This window comes from Oncorhynchus nerka, linkage group LG12 (assembly GCF_034236695.1).
Source record: "Oncorhynchus nerka isolate Pitt River linkage group LG12, Oner_Uvic_2.0, whole genome shotgun sequence".
Classification (NCBI taxonomy): Eukaryota; Metazoa; Chordata; class Actinopteri; order Salmoniformes; family Salmonidae; genus Oncorhynchus; species Oncorhynchus nerka.
Genome location: NC_088407.1, coordinates 47866018 through 47875967, shown reverse-complemented (window position 1 = coordinate 47875967; position 9950 = coordinate 47866018).

The following is a 9950-nucleotide window of genomic DNA, read 5'->3' as shown; positions in this document are numbered from 1 at the left end:
CCTCTACACCAGGCGGTGTCAGAGGAAGGCCCTAAAAATTGTCAAAGACCCCAGCCACCCCAGTCATAGACTGTTCTCTCTACTACCGCATGGCAAGTGGTACCGGAGTGCCAAGTCTAGGACAAAAGGCTTCTCAACAGTTTTTACCCGCAAGCCATAAGACTCCTGAACAGGTAATCAAATGGCTAACAGGACTATTTGCATTGTGTGCCCCCTCCCATGCAACCCCTCTTTTTACGCTGCTGCTACTCTCTGTTTATCATATATGCATAGTCACTTTAACCATACATCCATGTACATACTACCTCATTTGGGCCGACCAACCAGTGCTCCCGCACATTGGCTAACCGGGCTGTCTGCATTGTGTCCCGCCACCCGCCACCCACCACCCGCCAACCCCTCTTTTACACTACTGCTACTCTCTGTTCATCATATATGCATAGTCACTTTAACCATATCTACATGTACATACTACATCAGCCTGACAAACTGGTGTCTGTATGTAGCCTCGCTACTGTATATAGCCTGTCTTTTTACTGTTGTTTTATTTCTTTACTTACCTATTGTTCACCTAACACCTTTTTTGCACTATTGGTTAGAGCCTGTAAGTAAGCAATTCACTGTAAGGTCTACACCTGTTGTATTCGGCGCATGTGACAAATAAACTTTGACTTGATTCATTACCGCAAAAATGAAGGAGGCAAGTGGAAAGGGGAGAAGGTAAGGAGCTTGTCTTTCGGCCCCGCATTAAAGACAAAAATTGGCTAAAAGAAATTGTAAAACATAAAAAAGTATAAAATATTCATTTAAGGACCAAAAAATTGACTGGCTGCACCATGCAGTTTGCAAAATAGCTGCGGAGATTTTCAATTGACCGATTCCATGGCACATAAAATGGTACAGGAGTGGAACAGAAAACCAGACGGTATCTGGTGTGACCACTATAGCCTCATGCAGCACGACACATCACCTTTGAATAGAGTTGATCAGGCTGTTGATTGTGGCCTGTTGAATGTTGTCCCACTCCTCTTCAATGGCTGTGCGAAGTTGCGGGATATTGGCTGGAACTGGAACACGCTGTCGTACACGTTTATTCAGAGTATCCCAAACAGGCTCAATGGGTGACATGTCTGGCCATGGAAGAACTGGGACATTTTCAGCTTCCAGGAATTATGTACAGATCCTTGTGACATGGGGCTGTGCATTGTCATGCTGAAACATGAGGTGATGGCGACAGATGAATGGCACAACAATGGGCCTCAGGATCTTGTCACGGTATCTCTGTGCATTCAGATTGCCATACATGAAATGCAATTGTGTTTGTTGTCCATAGCTTATGCCTGCCTATACTATAACCCCACTGCCACCATGGGGCACTCTGTTCACAACGTTGACATCAGCAAACCACTTGCCCACCCAACACCATACACGTGGTCTGCGGTTGTGAGGCCGGTTGGACATACTGCCAAATTATGAAAATTTTTGTTGGAGGCGGTAGAAAAATTAACATTACATTCTCTGGCAACAACTCTGGTGGACATTGCTTCATGCTGCAAGTCAGCATGCCTATTGCAAACTCCCTCAAAACTGGAGACATCTGTGGCATTGTGTTATGACAAAACTGCACATTTTAGTTCGTAATTTTATTGTCCACACCTGTGTAATGACAATGCTGTTTAATCAGCTTATTGATATGCCACACCTGTCAAGGTGGACGGATTATCTTTGCAAAGGAGAAATTCTCACTAACAGGGACATAAACAAAATTGTGCAGAAAATGAGCGCTTTTTAGGCGTATGGACTTTTTCTGGGATCTTTTATTTCAGCTCAACAAACATGGGAACAAGACTTTACACGTTGCGTTTATATTTCTGTTCAGTGTACAATGATCAGCCTCCTCCCACGTCTCCAAGTTTAAACCAATTCCAGGTCATTTCCTCCTCCTGTGTTGAAGAATGGAAGTGAAGTGTGGCTCTAGCTAGCGTACATCCTTCTTTCTATCCCTGGTTTACCCACACAGAGGTGGGCTAGGTAAACCCCCCCTCTGCGTTTTGCCTATTTTAGCCACTTTCTACACTGCATGTCAAATCAAAGTGATGGGGCTTCCGTGAAAAAGGGCATTCTATGTAAAACACTTCATGAATGCATGAATAGAGAAACAACAGGGAATCTCTTTATGCTAAAACTTTTCCCACAGCAACCGTCTCCCTTTGTTGTAATTTCCTCTCGCTTCCCCTCTTTTGACACTAACCTCCTCCCGCTAGTCTCCCTCCTTTGTATACGGCAGCAAAGCACCTTTCTGACAGATAGATTATTTGGGGTTCCTTTCTCCCCATCTCTCCCTCCAATCTCTTTCCCTCACACACTTTGCTATTCATTTGTCACGTTTGCTCCTCATATCCTGATCTCTGACTGTGCTCGTTGGTGTTGAAGACAGGATGCTAATATTGCCTACTTATCCCCACTGGGTGGGATAAGGGCATCAATCACTCAGAGATGGAGTGGGAAACGGACATCTTTGTTTCTCCTCTAAGAGAGAGAGACAGCACAGACTGCCCTAGTATCCCCCTCCTCTCTCTCCCTTAGATGGTCTACCATATGGAGTCTCTGATGACCACCTTCTCACTGCCCAGCTAGCATATTTGGTTCCTTGGAAGTTGTGGGAGCGTGTTTTTTGGTTTCACACTGGTTGTGGGAACAAAGCCATACATTTCCTGATTGGTAAAACAGAAAGTTCCCTTTCAGTCAGTACAACATACTATGCTGAGTCTAACTCTCGCGACTTCGGTAGAAGGATCTACCGTCACGCCTGACGAGGCCAATGAAATCCGCGCCTCTCTGGAAGCCCCACCTTCCACAGGTGATAAGTAATGAGGCTCAGATTCAAGTAAGCAACCAAACAACGATGGCTATACCGCGTTCGGGGTCACGATCATGCTCCCAGGCATGCGGTTATAGTCCCAGTCATGTGGTTATAGTGTTTCTCTGAAAGACACTCACGATTTATGTTGTCATGACATTGCCCTGTTGGGTGAGGTTTATGAACCCCCCATAAATACCTTTCCCCCTTTTCTCTCCACTCTACAGAATGGACTCTTGGAAAACCCTTTGTTAACATAGAGAATGTATGGTAACATCAAAAGGTTGGGGAATGGAACATGTCTGTTCACACCCAAGTGAACAGACATTGGTTGAGAACTATGAAACCTCTCTCCCCCAGTACCACAGCCCGTTGACGGAAGTCAACCTCAGTTCCCGATGACGTGAGGACTGGTGTCTGTACGTTTAAAAGGGCTAATTTCAACTGCATCCTAACTAAATGAACATCGAGTTCCAGAAATGTTAAGACTGCTGTCCTAACGTTAAAAGGTTGAAGTTCAATGTGGAGTTGACGATCACCATGCTGGAATGATGAATTTCGACTAGACCAGCCATAATATAGCGCGAGCTGATTAGGGCAACTTGGTATGAACTTTGAATGATTATTCACTAAAGAAGAAGTGATACCTCCTAGAAGTCGAGTTATCAAGCTGCAGCTGTAAACGTACGTGGCCTAGGAAACGACATACAGTCTCCTAAGAACGACAAGGTACTTTAACGTATCCTCTCTACAACACTATGACCAGAAAGATTCTTCAAAGGACAATGGCTATCTCTGCTGGGCAAACCAGTTTTCCAACTTCAACCCATCTATCGAAGCGCAGCTCAGAGTAAATATATATCTTGCATTTGCCATTTTCAAATGGGCTGTTATTAGAATGCATAAGATTCTGCATTTACGGTAGCATAGCTTCTCAAGGTCCGACAGAGACCAAATCCCTTTGTCCCTCAGTCTTCCCGCTCTTTCATTCAAACCCAACACCCTTCCTTTGTGTAACCAGCCGTCACATCGGGTTAGCCCACTAGGGGCTTTTCATGACATGATTCGTAGTCAATGTATGATCTATCCTGTGTAAATATATGTCATTCTGTGTGATTATTTAGGTATTTAGTAAATAAATAATTAAGCCAATTTGTGTATTGCTGATTCAACTTCTTAGCTAGGGTTCGTGTAGATATTCAAGTACTTATGATAATCAGAATGAGACCGATCGAGGTGATGATTAATAATTGACTATTGATATAAAATATCTTCAGATCTTTAATAGAGTGGATTCAGGAGTGCTCTATATAACTGAATACTTCCGTGGTTCCCCAAGGTTATTAATGGTGTAATTGTTGCATGATTTAATTCAATCACATAATCAATTTAACATTAGGGAATCGATTTGATAAAATAGTGACGAGGAAGACTTAGTTCCAGGACAGCCACCACCTCGCGCTACTGTAGTAGCAGGGGAAAACCTAGTATCCAGTTCATCGAACTGTGCCAAAGTGCGGCTATGCGTTTGGAGGTGAAGTGGCCGTATTCACCCCCACGGCAGAAGTCGTCAAGGTTTAGCGGGAAGTACATGGCCCCTGTGGCTGCCACAGTCAAGCACCACCTACCCCTGTTTATGGATTTAACCCTTTGACCCGTACGAACACGCATTCAGCTGATGCTGCATGGGTGTGTCCCATCGATCTGTATGGGATGGAGGGGGCAGGGCTAACTCACACCTCCAGTGGATGGCAAGTTGGCTGGCAACCTAGCTCCATTGATTAATAAGGGCATGGCTAATGCAAATCCTACACTCCCTAACAAGCACCGTCGCTTTTTGGCTGCTCTGCTGGAGAAGGTGTATCATGCAGAGCAGGTGGCTGAGTGATCCCTGTTGTCTAACAGCAGTTCTACCAGACCGAGTTGCTATAGGAACTGGGCACAGCTTTGGCCACAGGAGAGAGCCACGCAGAGCTCCTGGATGAGATCTGTGTTGCTGGCGAGGTCATTCTACACATGTCTCGGTGCTCAAAATAAGCATGGCATCTACTGTAATGGCACAGTGTCATCTTTGGTTGATGCTTTCACAGGTGCCGGAGAGGGTGTTACGTTCCCCTGCAAGAAAACCAAACATGGTCGCTAAAACAGAAGGGGGATTGAACAGAGTCACTGACAACAAGCAAAATGAATCCGGTACGGTTTTAGGAGGGGTTCTGAAAGAAACTCATGGCGGTGTCCACTGAAAATTGACTAACAACAACAGAGACCGAAAAGACACCCACCATTAGCGCCCACTAAATCTGCCCAAGAAGAAATTGTAAACCCACACCAAACTTAGACAGGAAGCATTCCAAAAAGTGGCGCAAAATGAAAACAGATGAATGAATGTTTTTTCTAGACATCAAATAAGGAGCGCCAATTCAAGGTGTTAACCCTCCACATCTCTCAAGACAAGTGGAGCACATGGCCAGCCTTAAAAATCATCTGGGCCAGCACAGGTGAAACACCTTCAGACTAACGAGATGGACAAGCCAGCTCAAGTGGTAAACATGAGGTGAAACCAATCTGTGCACCCCACGTGCTAACGTCCAACTTCGAAATATAAAAGAAAAAACCAAAGCCTGTAACAGACAGATAGATGTACGTCAATGAGCTGATTTCTCTCATGGAGTTGTTCAGCTCAGCCCTGGAGGGTTTCAAGAGTGTTGTGTATTCCTCATGTGAGTTCAATAAAGCAAATAATCCCTCCACGTTCAGACAGAATGTTGTCATGTTTGGTGGTGCTTTATGGGAGACTCGCTGCCTGCGCCGACCAGTGTCGCCCTGGGTAATGCGAAGAGTAACGTCAGAGTATAGGCTACAATTCATTGTAGGCCCCCCACATTTTTGCGGAGTCATCATGTCAACTGTTCCCCTGGCCTCTGTGGTAGTGCTAAGGGAGGAAATATCCTCTCTGCTCCAGAAACAGGCAATATGAGTGGTTCATCTGTCCGAAGCCCAGGACGGTTGGTACAGCTGGTATTTCCTGGTTCCGAAAAGGGACAAGGGCTTATGTCCCATTCTAGACATGCATCCCCTAAACAAACATCTCAGAGTTCGCAAATTCAAGATGCTCACAAATCAGCAGCTGGTATAGTCCGTGCGTCCCGGCAATTGGTTCACCACCATCGACCTTAAAGGATGCGTACTTTCATGTGCCTATGTACCTGATCCATTACGAGGAAATAGCCTACGAGTTTTTGGTACACCTGTTCGCCTTGTCCCTCTCACATTGCATCTTTTCAAAAACTGGTGGAGGTGGCACTGGCACCCATGAGAGCCAGGGACTGAGGGTGCTGACCTATCTGGAAGATTGGCTGATAGCAGCAGAGTCAAGGGAACAAGGGGTCTTTCACACATCCAGGCTGATGTCCAATGTTCAATCTCTAGGTTTGGGTACCATAACAATAAATGTCGAACCCCATTGCAGCATATTCCATTCCTGGGTCTCAAGTTAGAAAAGCACGATTTACGCACAAGTCTTTCTCCGGAGAGGGTGTCCGGGTTCCAACTCTGCTTGGCCCAATTTCAGATGGGGCACACAGTACGTTTTCACAATTTCTACTAGGGATAATGGCCTCTATGATAGTGGTCATTCTCCTGGGAATATTATTGATGCAGCTGTTCCAGCACTGGGTTCTAGCAATGCGCTTGGATGCATTTTGTCACTAAAGTGGTCAATTCAGGTGTCCCTGACATGCCTTTGGGCACTGGCCCAATGGAGGGATCCCCAGCTGCTGTCAGGGGTTCTCATGGGCCAGGTATTGTCCCGCAGGGTGGTCACGACACACGCGTCCCGCCAAGGGTGGGGCACGCTGTACGAGGATTACTCAATTTGGAAAGTATGGACGGTGTCACAGAGTACCCCGCATTCCAATTACCTAGAACTTCTGATGGTGTACTTAGCGCTCAGGCGCCTCCTCACACATTTGTCGAGTCATGCTGGTTAGATCCGACAACATTACGATGGTGGCATACATAAACAGACAGGGGGGGACTCAGCTTTGGAGCAGTGTGCATTTGCTCTCACTTCGGGTGGTGCATGTTTCTGGTTGCCTCAACTCGGTTGTGGATCTGCTATCCAGGGGGGCCCACTTTCAATAAAACCTTTAATAACACTGCTAGCTTATTTTAGTTTAACTTTTTGAACTCCAAGCACAGATAAGACGCATGAAAATGTATTTCCTTAGGCATTAATCATGCAAACATAAACATTTTATTGTGACATGGCATTAGTGAGATTCAAACCTATAATCTTCTGTGCTCTATACATGGAATTAGTCCACTACACCACCAGGATGGAGGTAGCATGCCATTTTTTGGGGGGCATACAAAGCTGTTAATTTGAGTATGTTCAGACCCAATTTCAAAGGAAACAGTCACTCTCTATGATCAAGTGTGGCCAATTAGTGTGCGTGACAACACACCTGACCACACTTTACAAGATAGAGGCGAGAGAGAGTTTTGTTTACATTTACATTTACATTTAAGTCATTTAGCAGACGCTCTTATCCAGAGCGACTTACAAATTGGTGCATTCACCTTATGACCTCCAGTGGAACAGTAGTGCATCTAAATCTTTTCAGGGGGAGGGGGGGTGAGAGGGATTACTTTATCCTATCCTAGGTATTCCTTAAAGAGGTGGGGTTTCAGGTGTCTCCGGAAGGTGGTGATTGACTCCGCTGTCCTGGCGTCGTGAGGGAGTTTGTTCCACCATTGGGGGGCCAGAGCAGCGAACAGTTTTGACTGGGCTGAGCGGGAACTGTACTTCCTCAGTGGTAGGGAGGCGAGCAGGCCAGAGGTGGATGAACGCAGTGCCCTTGTTTGGGTGTAGGGCCTGATCAGAGCCTGGAGGTACTGAGGTGCCGTTCCCCTCACAGCTCCGTAGGCAAGCACCATGGTCTTGTAGCGGATGCGAGCTTCAACTGGAAGCCAGTGGAGGGAGCGGAGGAGCGGGGTGACGTGAGAGAACTTGGGAAGGTTGAACACCAGACGGGCTGCGGCGTTCTGGATGAGTTGTAGGGGTTTAATGGCACAGGCAGGGAGCCCAGCCAACAGCGAGTTGCAGTAATCCAGACGGGAGATGACAAGTGCCTGGATTAGGACCTGCGCCGCTTCCTGTGTGAGGCAGGGTCGTACTCTGCGGATGTTGTAGAGCATGAACCTACAGGAACGGGCCACCGCCTTGATGTTAGTTGAGAACGACAGGGTGTTGTCCAGGATCACGCCAAGGTTCTTAGCGCTCTGGGAGGAGGACACAATGGAGTTGTCAACCGTGATGGCGAGATCATGGAACGGGCAGTCCTTCCCCGGGAGGAAGAGCAGCTCCGTCTTGCCGAGGTTCAGCTTGAGGTGGTGATCCGTCATCCACACGGATATGTCTGCCAGACATGCAGAGATGCGATTCGCCACCTGGTCATCAGAAGGGGGAAAGGAGAAGATTAATTGTGTGTCGTCTGCATAGCAATGATAGGAGAGACCATGTGAGGTTATGACAGAGCCAAGTGACTTGGTGTATAGCGAGAATAGGAGAGGGCCTAGAACAGAGCCCTGGGGGACACCAGTGGTGAGAGCACGTGGTGTGGAGACGGATTCTCGCCACGCCACCTGGTAGGAGCGACCTGTCAGGTAGGACGCAAAGCGTGGGCCGCGCCGGAGATGCCCAACTCGGAGAGGGTGGAGAGGAGGATCTGATGGTTCACAGTATCGAAGGCAGCCGATAGGTCTAGAAGGATGAGAGCAGAGGAGAGAGAGTTAGCTTTAGCAGTGCGGAGCGCCTCCGTGATACAGAGAAGAGCAGTCTCAGTTGAATGACTAGTCTTGAAACCTGACTGATTTGGATCAAGAAGGTCATTCTGAGAAAGATAACGGGAGAGCTGGCCAAGGACGGCACGTTCAAGAGTTTTGGAGAGAAAAGAAAGAAGGGATACTGGTCTGTAGTTGTTGACATCGGAGGGATCGAGTGTAGGTTTTTTCAGAAGGGGTGCAACTCTCGCTCTCTTGAAGACGGAAGGGACGTAGCCAGCGGTCAGGGATGAGTTGATGAGCGAGGTGAGGTAAGGGAGGAGGTCTCCGGAAATGGTCTGGAGAAGAGAGGAGGGGATAGGGTCAAGCGGGGAGGTTGTAGGGCGGCCGGCCGTCACAAGACGCGAGATTTCATCTGGAGAGAGAGGGGAGAGTTGACGCTGAGAACAGAATGTTTTTGAGTAACATTCTTAGAACGTTCTCTGAACGTTACTAACTTTTTCTTGTGGTTTTTATGGAAAGTTTTAACGTTCTAGGAACAATTTGAGAACATGACTTTATAGAGAACCTTGAGGAAACCTGCAGGAAACGTTATGCTGAAGTTCTGAAATTCCCACAAAAGAAAGTTGTTTCTTAATGTTCTCTGAACTATTTGAGAACATTCCCAATGTCAAACCAGTTGAAAATGTTCCTAGAACATTGCCCAAATGTAAATGAAATGTAACCATGTTTGAACTTTTAGGAGACGTTCTGTTAAAGTAATGTTCCAAAACCAAGCAACTATCCTGCACCATTCCCAGAAAGTTGTAGGAAGGTTGTATGCAAAAGAAACATAGGACAACCACGCTCTCACCAAACACTAAGAAACATATGTTTCTCAGAACGATATGTGCTAGCTGGGTGATCTCTCTGTGTTCTGTCATCAGATGAGAGGACATCTTTGTCTGAGCAAGTTGCAGCCCCCATATGTCATGCGACCCTAAAGGTCAAGTTCAGTTTGTGCTACAGAAGAGCTCCCAATGCAGACGTTTTAAGACTGATGAATTATCACCCACTGTTGACAATATGAGGAAGAGGTCACACATGTTTCCCATGGCTTTGTAAACTGTATCTGTGAGTACCAATGCAATGGTCTACCCACATTATCACACTTTGATCAGAGTATATGCAGATTTACAGTGTAGTACCATGTTCGTTTTCACAATAGTCATCCAAGACTATTGACCATAGACTTGTCAATCAGTGATAACATCTCATGCATTTACATCTGGAATACGTCAAGAAGAGCCCAAATTGTGGAGAGCCA